The sequence below is a fragment of the Gopherus flavomarginatus genome, chromosome 1 (assembly GCF_025201925.1).
Source record: "Gopherus flavomarginatus isolate rGopFla2 chromosome 1, rGopFla2.mat.asm, whole genome shotgun sequence".
Taxonomy (NCBI): domain Eukaryota; kingdom Metazoa; phylum Chordata; order Testudines; family Testudinidae; genus Gopherus; species Gopherus flavomarginatus.
The window spans coordinates 287,454,188-287,468,208 of record NC_066617.1 but is presented as its reverse complement, the minus strand read 5'-3'; the positions used below and the strand labels follow the sequence as shown (position 1 = coordinate 287,468,208).

The following is a 14,021-nucleotide window of genomic DNA, read 5'->3' as shown; positions in this document are numbered from 1 at the left end:
AAGACATCTTTAGCTAGTGGACTGGTAACAAATGTTTGTGATTGTCACAGTCTTTGTAATGCAACTGCAATCATTGTGTGGAAATTCTTTGGAGGCATATGGATATACTGGCAATCTTTGCAAGTGCTTTATGCTGATGTTTTCAAACTGTTCATTTATAATGAACATGATTTTTCAGTGTCAATATCCTCCAGCTGTTTGTGAAGTCTTCAACTGGCATTGACATGTCATTCTAATTTCAAATTATGTAAAGTTTTTTTTTCTCTCTCTCTCTTTTTTTCTTTTTGGTTGGGTTTTAAGGAACTGGCAGAGCTTTGCTAAGTGTCACATGAGCTATAGCAAAGTGTATACAGAGAACTTATTAAGTATTCACATACTGCCTGTGATATACTCTGTAATGCTTTGCAAAAGTGTACCAGCTTGGTTGAATATTAAAGAACCTGCACTAAGATTAAATAGTCTCTGGTTCCAAATTTGAATGTCCAATGTTGTTAATGCTGTCATGCAGGAGGTGTTTGGGTTTGTTTATTTATTTATATATTTATTTTGATAACACAGACTGCCTACAAGTTGCTCCCACTGTAACTTGCCTACTTCTTACTCACCACCTTTGGCAAATATTTGTATTCCACTGTAGTACAAATCTGGCATTGTACATATTAACCTTTCCTTTGCAGTCCATATCTTTTTTTCTTATAAAGTGTCACTATGACACTTTCTGAAAGTGGTATCTGCAACCTTGCAATTTCTTTGGAATATTAATTTGCTTTTTTAGCAGAAACTTCCTCAGAATCACTAGAATCTCATTTGCCATGTGGTAAATTGTCACAGCCCTGATTTGGTGGCTAATGAGAACAAGAGGGTGTAATACCGCTACCCCATCGCTTTCACATTTGGGTTTACTCAGATTTTTTATTCCAGATTTAGGGGGGAGAGCAGGTGCTATTTCCTCATATGTCTTGCTGTGACACTTCTCTGTTTCCCCTCCCACCCTGTCAATCTTGTCTACTTAGCTTGTAAGCTTTTGGGGATAGGGAATGTCTTTATTGTATGACTGCACAATATTTAGTACAATGAGGCCCTGATTTCATTTGGAGCCCCTTCATGCTACTGTAATACAAATTTTCAAATGTTTAATAACAAAGGGCCGTCCCTCTATACTGACCATTCCACAGTCCAGAGTCAGACACATTGTGTGTGTGCGCACATATGTGGTGGAGGTGTAGTTGTGTGTGGGGGGGAGCAGAACCAGACAATCAAATGTTGCCTGATATTACAGAATATCAGAGAGGGCAACATTTTAAAGATAATATGTGCCTAAGGGAGTTAGGCACCTAATTACTTTTTAAAATCTCTCCCAGAATATCGAAAAAACATTTTCCTGCTCTTGTAGGATAAACTGCATCATCCCAGAAGACAATAGTCAACACTACTGCTACAGTTCTCTGGCGCAAGAGGGCAATTTAATCACAAGTTGGTCTCCACAGAGCCCTGATGGCTGAGGATGCCCAGGAAATGAGTTCTTCTAAGTATCCCACTCCTGTCTTGCCCTGAGGCAATGTGCACTTAAACAAATGCAGGTAAGTGAAGTGCATTGTTTGACAGTATGTGGTATTTTCCTTGGAAAAGAGATGGTTCTTGTTTGCTTTGTTCTAATATAGATAAACACTCGCAACATATTTAAAGACATATCCTATGGTTGGAGGGATTGGCAATCCCAAATTTCTGATTATAATTTTAAAATATACATCAGAGAAAGAAACTGTTTTTCAGATTTGCCAATATTTTTTTCTGCCTACAACTCCAGCAGATGACAGAAGGAGGCAGTCACATTGTGCTTAATATGTTTTACAGTAGGAGACCTACCTAATGCTCATAATATTTCCTTTTCAGCTGACTGTATACATTGGCATAATAAGATAAATGAAGCAATGAATTCTAGGAACAAATATGAAAAAAATCATTTAAACTAGAACTATAAGGGTTTAAAATCTTACCTGGTTGTCAAGCTTTCTTTAAAGACTTTTGTTTCTGCCACAATTTATCAATTTTTAGAGCAAAGAGTCCATTCAGCAATAAAGGTGCTTCCTGTTTGAAGGAGAAAATCTTTTACTTCTGGCAATTACTTAATGTTAAATCATGTATTCTGCCCTACTCCTTTCCCTAGGGCAGAAACTCTGACATCTCCCCTATATAAGAACTGGGCTCTTGGGAAAGATGTCAGAGGATTCCACTGACCATGCATAATGAATTTTCTAATATCCTAACATTGGACTGTTTCTTCTCTGGCTGACAGGTAGCCTCTCTTCTCAGGTGTATTTAAAAATAAACTCAGCCCTTATGCCATACCTGTGCAGAATGTCATAATAAAGCTGGACTGATTTCTGAAAACTATGATGTCATGAGAATCAAGTCCTGTATAATGTGTGAGATAAGTAGAATGTTTCCAACACCTTGCAGCTCTACAACTTGCTTCCATGCATTTGGAGGATTATTTTGTGGTTGGGTTGATTGTCTTCCAAGACAGCATAGCCCAAAGCCAGAATCTGTAACAATTCAGGGCTTTCATGGCCCAAAAGACCAAAAACTTTGTGCTGGATTTGGCCCCAAACGTGATCGCTAGTTTCCTATGATGATAACACGTAGCAGGATGGGGATGGAAAGACCTATCTAATGAATAGTAAGACAAATCTGAAAGACTTAAGAGTGTGGATAGAAATGAAGGAAACCAATAACATCAGGATATTGGTAAAAGTTACTTATGGGACAGATATCTTATTCTCCATAAAAATGGCTCATCTCATTTGAGAACTTTTGGTCCATCTTCCAAAGATTTCAAATCAGTGGGACTGTGTATAAAGTTAAGCACATGCATGACTCTTTGCAGCATTGTTTGTAGGTAGATGTGTGTTATTTTACCACCTGTTGTTTTCCTATATGATTGTTGTGAGAGATTAGAAACGGTGTGAATTTACTTTACACTTAGAAATGTGTGCCTCTTTCCAGTTTGGAGTATTTATAATCAATACAAGTGCTGATCAATGGAAGTGCTCACAGTGTAACAAACAGAAACATAATCAGTTTACACCTAATATAAAGTATCCAGTGGTCCATAATCACCTCCAGGATTGCAGACCCCATTGGTTGAGTGATTGTTTATCCCTTATTTTTTAAAGGACTTATTTGGTGCCTAGTGCTGAGCGAGGTGAGAAATGGTTTTTGTGTCCCATGAAAGTTTTAAAGATTTCAAAAATTCTTCTTGTCCAAGGGCAGGACATGGGGAAGAGAGCATGAGAAAGAGAGAGAGAGAGAGTGTGTGACTGACTAACTACCCCTGAAGAATCAATAGCCCAATGGTTAGAGTGCTCACCTAGAAGTTGGGAGTCAGGTTCAAGTTTCTACTCTGCCTGATTCAGCTGGGACTTGATAAGTGAAGATCAGAATCAGGCCCTTTGACTGTAAGCACTTGAAGCCATATATGTATATTATTTGTTGCAAATCAGCATGCACACTAAACACTGTAGAAGAAAAGGAATACAGGATCAGATTGTGCTTGATTATTATGTGACTGCAAAGGGATGGGAAGGGAGTAAGGAATCAAGTTTTGAGAATGCCTTCAGTCTTAGCCCAATTGTTTAAAGTATTGCCATGTGTGAACTTGTCATGTATTCTGTCATGCTACCTAGCTGGCCCTCCTAGGGAGGATGTAAGAGACAACCTACTAACAGATTTCAAACAGGTAGATAATTATACAGTTAAACTTACATATTAATATTCTACAACACCTAAAACTAAATGGAAAGGAAGTTGTAACACAGGACATTATTCCAGCTGTTCCCAAACCATAAAGTTCCTGCTGACTCATAGAATCTGGTTTACACTTAGTTAAAAACATCAAACTTTTAGAGAATAGTGACTTCCATTTTTAAAGGAAGGTATTATCAGAGGTTATTATAATGATTTTAATTCTGGTAAATCCCAGTGCCACCCAGCTTTTCCCAAAAGTGTACTACTAAGAAACTGAGTGGAAAAAAGATAGAAAGACATTAGGAAACACCTAAAAATAAGTCCAATTGATCCTTTGACCATGTATGTTGGACAGTTATTTTGTGTCATTAGTGAATCAAGATCTTCAGTACTGTATCAAAATATGAATTTGTTACAAAAAGGACATTTAGTTGAACTAGGGTTTGATACTCAGCTATTTTTGGTGTTAAAAGTCTCTTCAACTTGAAGCTATTCTGTGTTAGTTTAACAAAGAAGAATCAATAAATCTCCAGGCTGTCTGCATTGAAAAGATGAAAAGGGATACAACACAACCTCTGAGGTTACTTTGTATTTTCTGGCTGAGCTGTGGTTCTTCTGCTTTCAGGGGCTGCTTTTGGGGGGGCACTAGTGCAAACAGAATGAAATATGGAAGAGGGAAGTCAGAAAATTAAAGATCTTGGGCTGAATTTAGTGGAGAGTTTAAGTGAGTTTAAGTTGGTGTCACCTAACAATTTATTCTGGCCTCCTCAGCTTGCATGTAAGACCAACTTGGATTTCCTTAAACTCACACCACTTACTGATATGTAATTTACACTATTTTACATACCATTTCAGGATTTGGCCTACTGAATCTAATGGAGTCTAAACTGATGTAACTGAAACACTGGGACTCGAAGATGGTGTATCAGAAAAAATAGCTAAAAAGTTAAAATCCTGAAAGTTCTAGTCATGCACTGTATAACCGAATAAAGACAAAGTTTTATATTTGCAACGCGGTAGTTTAGTTCAGGTGTGATGGATATAGCAACCATCATTTGCCATATTTTCATATCATAAGGAAGAATAGCTGAATGTGCTACATTAATAAAATATATTGGTTATATCTATACAACACCCTGTAAAATCCTAGCCCCACTGAAGGCAATGGTAGTTTTCGCATTGATGTCAATGGAGCCAAGATTACACATTTATACAGAACAGAAAGTCATTGTTCAGCTCTGCCTTATTCTGTTGATGCGAGGCAGATATGTGGTTGTGATGCATTAACAAAACATGCCTCTTTGGTCTATAGTGCTGGCCTAGCTTTCTCTCTCATGTAATTATATTCATTTTATTTGAAATGTACAGTAACAACAAAAGGCCTGAGTTAGATCCTGAGCTACAACGATGAAGTAATACCTTCTTACACCAGCTGTGCATCTGAACTTACATAGTTTTATGTTTGGTTTCAGCATCTTCACAGTTATACTTGGAAAAATGGAAGTGTTGTCAAAAGTTGGGATTGGATTCCGCAATTCACATTTCCTAATTCCAAAGCCTTTGCAAGTAGGTAACCCTATTAAGGATTTTAGTTTTAACTTGGTTGAGCACAATCAAGACCACTTTCCTTGCTTTGCTGTCTCATTACTTCACTTCAGTAACAAATATCCAGTTGTCTGCACAGTCTGTCAGGAACTTTTGTTGATTAAATAATGTACCCAGTGCTTTCATAAGCACAAAAGCAATGATTTGGGGGTGAGGGAGGGGATGTAGTAATTAAAAAGTAATAATCAAATAATATTTTGATCTGCTTAAATATAAAAATGGTTTTAAATTTTTTATTATTGAAAAATATCAGCTTGGAAGTGTGTGCATACCCAAAATACAATAAAGATGTGTCTAATAAAGTATATTCTACCCAATCATTGACACTGTTAGTTTGGATATGTGTATAAAATACAGTAGCAAGATTTATATCTCTCTCACATCCTGAACAGTGTATAGTTTAAATTGCCTTGAAATATAGCTTAGGCTTTGGGGGATATTATTGGATCACAAATATTGAAATATTTTATACTTAATTATTTTAAGAGAACAATCCGTTGTGCTAAAATAACAATATAACAACACAAATCCTTGACAGGATGTACTGGACTTGGAGCTAGGTAAATGCTTGAGGGGAACCTAACTAAAGTATCTCTGTTCTATGTTAGAGGAATTTACAAACCTCTTATCTTTTGATTTCACAGACATTCCTGCATGGAATTTGCAGCAAAATACTTCCTTTGTAAACACCAGATTTGTCTTCAAAAAATTTGTAGTAAGGATGACCTGGATGAATTTAAAGGAAAATAGCTGGTCTTTGCAGGATTAGTTTAACTAGTTGAACAAATTCAGATATCTACCATGACTCTTCCACTCCCTGCTGAGGATGACTTAGTAGTAAGTGATTTTATTGCAGTAGAAAAAGCTGTGTATATTAGGGCTGTTTGTTTAGACTCTTAAATAATACTAAGTATATATAGCTATGCTCTACTGATATATTATTACATATATATGGGAAAATGATCTTCTGACAAAAAACCATGTGCACCTAGGCCAGAGGAGTAAACTTCAGCTTTGATAGAACATATAAATGAGGCTTGAAATCCCAGAAAAGTACCAAAGTACCACATATCTGTTGGGGTGAAAGGGTAGTGGAAAATGTTGAACTTCCAGTTGGGGATTATGAATACAGCCAGGTGATGGAGAATAGGTCACAGATTGATTGTGGAGAGGAGCTAGGATGTGGTAGGGGAAACAGTGGGGCTGGGGCCAACTGTGGAAATCAGATACCAGAATAGGTCTTTGTGGGGGAAACCAAGGGTTATCACATGCAACATTCAGGGTTTTAGTAAGCACTGACTGAATATGTGGCCTGACCCAACACCTCTGATCTTGGCAGAGGTTTGGGAGATGGACAGGAAAAAATAGTGCTACTTCTAGTGTTTTAAGCCATGTTTAATTTTAATCAGACTTGAATAATGATTTCTATGCTTTGCTAGTGCCTGGCTGAGAGTAGACTTTGATGAGAGGATGCTAGACAAAGCTGACTACAGACTTCAGAGGTCATGCTGAAGGAAGATTTTTTAGTGTGAGAAGGATGGTCTCTGTGCTCAATCCTGAGGAAGCTTATGTGTCTTGGTTCTAAATTAACTGTAACCACTCTGGAAAAACACCTCACAGTCATTATAAACCAGGGGTCAGCAACCTCTGGCATGTGACTCGCCAGGGTAAGCATCCTGGCGGACAGGGCCGGTTTATTTACCTGCCGTGTCAGCAGGTTCCATGGACCACAACTCCCACTGGCCGCGGTTTGCAGTCCCAGGCCAATGAGGGTGGCGAGAAGCACCGCAGGCCAAGGGATGTGCTGGCTGTGGCTTCCTGCCTCCCGCATTGGCATGGGACAGCGAACCACGGCCAGTGGGAGCCACGATCAGCCGAACCTGCAGATGCGGCAGGTAAACAAACTGGCCCAGCCCACCAGGGTGCTTACCCTGGCTAGCCGCGTGCCAGAGGTTACTGACCCCTGATATAAACTCTTCAATGAAAACATGTGCTCAGTCTGTTGCAGACAAAATGTTAGGATAGTTGAAGAGTAGGATAGAAAAATATAATGCTGTTATATAAGTAAATTATACCCTTCTACCTAGAATACTGTGTACATTTCTGATCATCCTATCCTGTAAAGATGTAGCTAAAATGGAGAAGGTTCAGATACAGCTAACAAATGTGCTTGGAGGCAAGGAAAGATTTCCATATGAACACAGATTATAAAGATGTGAATTGTTTGGCTGAGAGGAGAAATATAAGAAAGAAAATTGTATTTTTGATTTACAAATTGTTGAATAACTGTTGGTTTTAACTAGAGCTGAATGGAAAATTTCCAACAAAACATTTTCTCATAAAAAATTACCAATTTAAAGAGTTTTTTTGGAAATGTGTTGATTTCAGCTGAATTTGATTTAGAAAAAAATGGAACAGAGGATTCCAATAAAGTCAAAATGGAACATTTACATTTCCTGTTTCAAAAAGAGTTATTGTTTCATTTAAATATATATATAAATAATATCTATTAAAAAAGCTTAAATTGGAACAGAACATTTAACTTTTATCAAAAAGAAATGTTTTAATTGACTCCAAACAATTTTTTTCCCCAGAAATTTATTTAGCAGGAAATTTCAAAATTTTTCGGGTGGTTTTGTTCTCTTTCAAAACAAGAAAAAAAATCATAATCCTGGAACTTCCCACAAAATGGAAAATACAGTCTCTGCCCCTCTCTAGTATTAATGTATTGTAATAGCTATATTTAATATTGTGCATTCTATACTTGAGGCACCTGATCTCAAGATTACTTGCTGAAATCCTCTTAATCAACAGAATGATTATTAATTACCTGCACATGTAACCAATTTGCTAATGATTTATTTTTCTCAATTAGGAGCCACCTAAATCTTTATTTGTACGGTTTTGTAGTTCAACTTAACTGACTTTTGAAGGCAAAGCTGAAAGGCAGCAACAAAATGGGATTTAGATTCATCTAGTGATCATCAGATCTAGTGAACATCTTGTTGCAATCAAAAAATTGCACATATGTGCTTGAAAGTTCTCCTGGAAAATTGTGCTACAGTAGAAAAATCCAAGGGAGCTGTTATTTTACTTTTACTTTTGTTATTTTACTCACTCAAAGATCCATCAATGGGCCTCCTTCAAGAGGATATTCTAACATTTGCATCAAGTTACCCCAAAACACTTTTCTGTTGGCATTTACATAAAATTGAGCTGTACACATTTTGGAAAATAAATCATAGTGGATGAATTTCACCCCTATACAGACAGCAGTATATGACCTATATAACACTTAAGTCCACTTATGCCCTCTTTTAACCCAAGTAGTTCCAGGGTAACTTGAGAAATCATAAAGTTAAACAAAAATATGTGATTTGGATGTTTCCTAGGAAGTTATGTCAATCATCGACTGACTCATGCCCAGCAGTACTCAGGTTTATATCCCTTCCAAGTGTACTTTCTTCATTCTGCATTATTTTATATTTTGCAACATTAAATTTCATCTGCCATTGTGTTGCTGATCGCCTAGTTTTATGAGGTCCCACTGAAGTTTCTCTCAGTCTCCTCCGGTCTTGACTAACCTAAATAACTCCATATTAGCTACAGATTTTGAATCCTTACTGTTGGCCCACTGTGTAGACAATTAATAAATATATTAACACCACTAGTCCCACAGCAGAACCTTGGGACACTCTCCTGGTAACTTTTTGCCTTGGTGAAAATTGATCATTTATTACTCTTTATTTTCTGTCTCTGAACTAGTTCCTAATCAATGATAGAACCTACCGTTCACCCCAACCATGTAATTTTCTAAATAGGCTCTTGTGAGGATAAAAGATTATGCTATAAAATCACTGAATATTCAAAGCCTATTATATTACATGTTACATGTTTCTGTAAGGCTGTGTGATTACATTCCCCGGTAAGTGGGTAAGGTAAGGAATGCTTCTTGCAGGAACTGAAGACAATGACGGTCATTAAGTCAAATCCCCATTATTGAAACAATGCAGTTAATAAGTCTTTTGAAGTTTTTCCCCCTCTCCTTTCCCTCACCTCTGGAAGAAGTATAGAGTGGTTGAAACTATATAAAATGACAGCCCTGACCAACTGAGAACTGAAAGATATGAGACTGTTACCAGCAGAAGCACGCACTGTGGGAGAACCTGAAGTGTATTAGACCTACTGGGGTCTCCATGTGGAAGACAAGTGACACCTGGTAATACATTGTTTTAGGATATGTTGTCTTTGTAATGCTTTCATTCTGAATAAGTGGTACTTTGATTTATGAAGGCTGGCTGGTCACTGGATAACCCTATCATTGGCCCAGAAAGAACAGGATTGCAAGGGCTGAACTGAAGTCAGAATTGTTGAGGCAATCACAGTGACTTACAGGAGTCTGCAGCCTAAGGTTCCAGTCTGACGGGCGAGAACTGTGGGAAAATTCTTTTCTGAGAAAGGTGATAGCTGAAGGCTTGAGAGCAAAGTGGGGTGCCCTCAGCAGACTATAAAGGGGAGGAGGGCCAGAGGAGCAGTTAACTTGGGAACTGTGACAGAGAGATTTTCAAAGTCTTTTTGTAAGTCCAAATAATTTTTAACAATCATTTTTCCTTTAGTCCCTATTTTGCTGACCTAAAGAATTTTAATAGATCAGAGTTATGTTTTCCTTTGCAAAAGTTACTTTGCTTTGTCCTTATAGATTGTTCATTTAGGAATTTAACAATTCTATTTTAAATTTATCATTTCAATCAATTTACTTAGTGCTAATTTTCTTCTAATTTATGTAATTTCTATGGCTGTCAAGCAATTAAAAAAATTAATTGTGATTAATCGCACTGTTAAAGAATAATAGAATACCTTTTATTTAAATAGTTTGGATGTTTTCTGCATTTTCAAATATATTGATTTCAAATACAACACAGAATACAAAATGTACAGTGCTCACTTTATATTATTTGTATTACAAATATTTGCACTGTAAAAATGAAAAACAAAGAGATAGCATTTTTCAATTCACTTCATACAAGTACTGAAGTGGAATCTCTTTATAGTGAAAGTGCAACTTACAAATGTAGATTTTTTTCGTTACATAACTGCACTCAAAAAACCAAACAATGTAAAACTTTAGAGCCTACAAGTCCACTCAGTCCTACTTCTTGTTCAACCAATCACATGTAAAATGTAGAAAAACATCCAAAATATTTAATATATTTCAACTGGTATTCTATTGTTTAATAGTGTGACTAAAAGTGTGATTAATCGCGATAAATTTTTTAAAGTTAATTACATGAGTTAACTATGATTGATGAACAGCCCTAGTAATTTCTAAAACTATTCCATGTGCCATTTTAAAAGACAGGGACAATATTTTTTCCCCTCTTGTCTCTGGTATTGTAGCTGACAGCTGAATAAAAGTTATTTCCAAGGCTGGGAATACAGAAAGAGATGGTCTTGTGGTTATAGCATACCACAGGGACTCTGGATCACTTGATAAACGGGGCACAAGGAAACAATATGTTTTTTTAATATGACTAAATAGACATCGAGGAACAAAGAATATAATCATACTTACTGGACAGAGGACTCTATACAGGGGAAGTATGACTCTGAAAAAGATTTGGGGATCATGGTGGATAATCAGCTGAAAATGAGTTCCAGGGGTGACTCTTCAGCCAAAAGAGCCAGTACAGTCCTGAGATGTATAAAACAAAGGAATCTTGAGTAGGAGTAAACAGGTTATTTTACATGTATATTTGGCATTGGTGCAACTAGTGCTGGAATACTGAGTTCAGTTCGGTTGTCTACGATTTAAGAAGGCTGTTGATAAATTGGCGAGGTTTCAGGGGAGTGCCACAAAAATGATTTAATGATTAGAAAACCTTCATTATAATGACAGACTCAAAGAGCTCAATCTATTAAGCTTAACAAAGAGAAGGTTAAGGGACAGTTTGATTTCAGTCTATAAATAACTAAATGGAGAACAAATAGTTCAGCAGATAAAGGTATAAACATGATCCAATAGCTGGAAGTCGAAGCTGCAGAAATTTAGATTGGAAATAAGGTTATACATTTATAACACAGTAATTAACCAGTCAAATAATTTACAAAGGGTCATGGTGTATTTTCCATCACTGCAATTTTTAAATAAAGATTGGATACTTTTCTAAAATGTATACTTTAGAAATTATTTTGGAGAAGTTCTGTGTTATAGAGGAGGTCAGACTAGATGGTCCTGTCTGGCTTTGAAATCTATACATTTCTTGGGCAAATTATCTAATATTTCTGTATTTCAAATCCCCATCTACAAATTGAGATAATAACATTTCCTTATTTCCAACGGTTGTTGTAAGTGTAAATTTATCATTAAAATGTGTGAGGATCTGAGATATGATGGTGGTGAGTACCCTGAAAGTACTCAGATAAAAAGACAAATATGAAAGATGGTCAAGGCCAAATTTCTTCTCGAACTACATGGTGCAGTGCATGATGTAGATAAGTTATAAAGAAAATATTGGCCAGGAAGGATTTAAGTTAGTAAAACAAGACACACTGCATTTTTATTGAAATTCAACAGTGTGACAGATATGCAAAGCAGGTTGAGAAAAGAAAAGGGTGATAGATCCACAGAAGAAAGAGTATGAAGTTAGTGAGGGACTATTCATCTGAGCTTTTGCCACCAGGTTCTCATATAAACAGTATGGTTATGAGCGAGAAATACAGAAATGTGGGTGTTCCTCAGAATAAAATGTTAAAAACAGAGCAATTAAGCAGAATAAAATTTAGAGAGAATGGGTGGGGGGAGAGAGAGAGAGAGAGAAATGAATGAAGAAACATAAAACAAGGGGAGGGACATCTTCAAGTTGTTACAAACTATGAAGTTAAGCATGTGCTTATGTGCGTTGCTGGAACAGGGCCTTCTTTTGCAAGTAGTCTCCTTGATTTCAGTAGGACAAATTAGCACTAATTGTGAGCAATGGTGGCAGAGCAGTCTCTGTCACTTTAGTAATGAAAAAATAATATTTATGAGAACTCCAGGCAGTCTTTTTTCTGACTTCTGTGGGGACTTCTCTCCAGGTTTTTTTCAGAATCAGGTGAGTTTGGTTATTTATTATTCATAAGTGTTTTGTTAGTTTCTGCAGGCAAATGGTCTGATTGCTCTCTCTCTCTCTTAGACTGGGTTTCACCTTGTTCTTCTTCAAGTGCTTCATTGTGTCTATTCCCATGTACCACCACTGGAAAGTTTTCCCCTCCGTGGTATCCATCGGGTCAGCTCTGGTGCGTCCTGGAGTCGCGAGCTCATGGCGCTGGTATAAAGAGTCCCACCAACCTGCCAACCTCCCAGTTCCTTCTTAGTGCCTGTGATGGTTGCTGGAACTACAGCTTGTCCTAGCATTTTGCAAGTACTCCTTTGATTCTTCTATTGTATATAGTTATCTTTATTTGTAGTTGTCAAGTTTCCGTTGTTAAGACAGTTAGCTAGTTAGGATAGTGAACGCCATTCAGCAGGGTTAGTCCCTTCTAGCACTAGGGAATGCCTTGGTCTCTGGGATTTAAGTCTTGTGCTGCATGCCAGAAGCCCATGCCTGTCAGTGACCCCTATTCCAGTTGCCTTAAGTGCGTGGGGGAAGCTCACATACAGGAGTGCTGCAAGACCTGCAAAGACTTCAGGCTCCACACTGAAAAAGACAGACACTAGGCTTAGTTTTCTCCTCATGGAGGCAGCACTTTGTTCTCCCTCAGAGCCGAGTCACTCTGACTTGGCACCAAGTACTTCTGCCTTGATAAGAAGCACCCCAGCTTCTCTTAGGGAAACTCAGTAATGATCCAGATCTCCAGTGCCTAAAAAGGATGTTCCTTCTACTTCTCGGGACTCCCAGCATTGTCTGTCATCCCCAGTGCCAAGGTAGATCACTCCAGCTGGGGACTCTTGGTACTGTTCTCCATCGTCAGTGATGAGAAAGAAACAGAAGAGCATGACAGAGGGTGATCTCCAACTTCGAGTTTCGTGAGGCAAAGAGATGCTAGCAGAGTTCTGGGCCTAACTGAGGCTCCTGAAACTCATCTGGTGCCATTGGCTCTGGCTGTGGAATGGGCATCATTGAGTCCAGCACAGATGGACTTCTTGTGAAAAGAGAGCCATCAAAGCTTCACTGCCTTGGTGCTACCATCTACACCAGAGGTGTTTGAGACCAGAAGAGATTTATTCTTTCTCCTGATACTGCCATCTCCTGCTATATGGGAGAAGTTAGTGGTGGCACCAGTGGCAAAAGTGCCTACGGCACTGAGGCCTAAGGTGCCATCAAAAGGAAAACCAGCCATGACGGCACAGCCCTGGTCCCCTATCTCCTGGCACTGTTTGCTGGCACTGGTCAGCACCACTCCTACCTGGTCACCTGGAAGGGAATCCTCAGAGACAGACTCAGAGGCAGAGTTGTACGTCTCCTGCAGGAGCCAGCACTGACACTCCAGCTAACATCACCTGATAACAGACCCGGGCCAGAGCATCTCACCCGCGGTTTGGCCACTTGCACAATGACAGGTGCCAGTGCACTGGTTGTTCTGGAACCTCTGGGCTTTTCCTCCAATCCAGGGGTCACATTCCACAAAGTCCATTGTATCGGAGTCTAGAACACCTCCACCGCCGCCCTTGAAGCAGAACTCAGGTTCCG

General features: G+C 38.2%; 1 long non-coding RNA gene across 1 annotated transcript in view; it reads left to right on the top strand.

The window, feature by feature from the left end:
* LOC127050881 (uncharacterized) overlaps positions 1 to 1,509 on the top strand; it is a 297,623-nt gene extending 296,114 nt beyond the window's left edge. Inside the window, exon 3 of the long non-coding RNA XR_007774345.1 lies at positions 1,394 to 1,509. This is a non-coding gene — a long non-coding RNA (uncharacterized LOC127050881). The remainder of the gene's footprint in view (positions 1 to 1,393) is intronic.
* Positions 1,510 to 14,021: the final 12,512 nt, after the last annotated feature.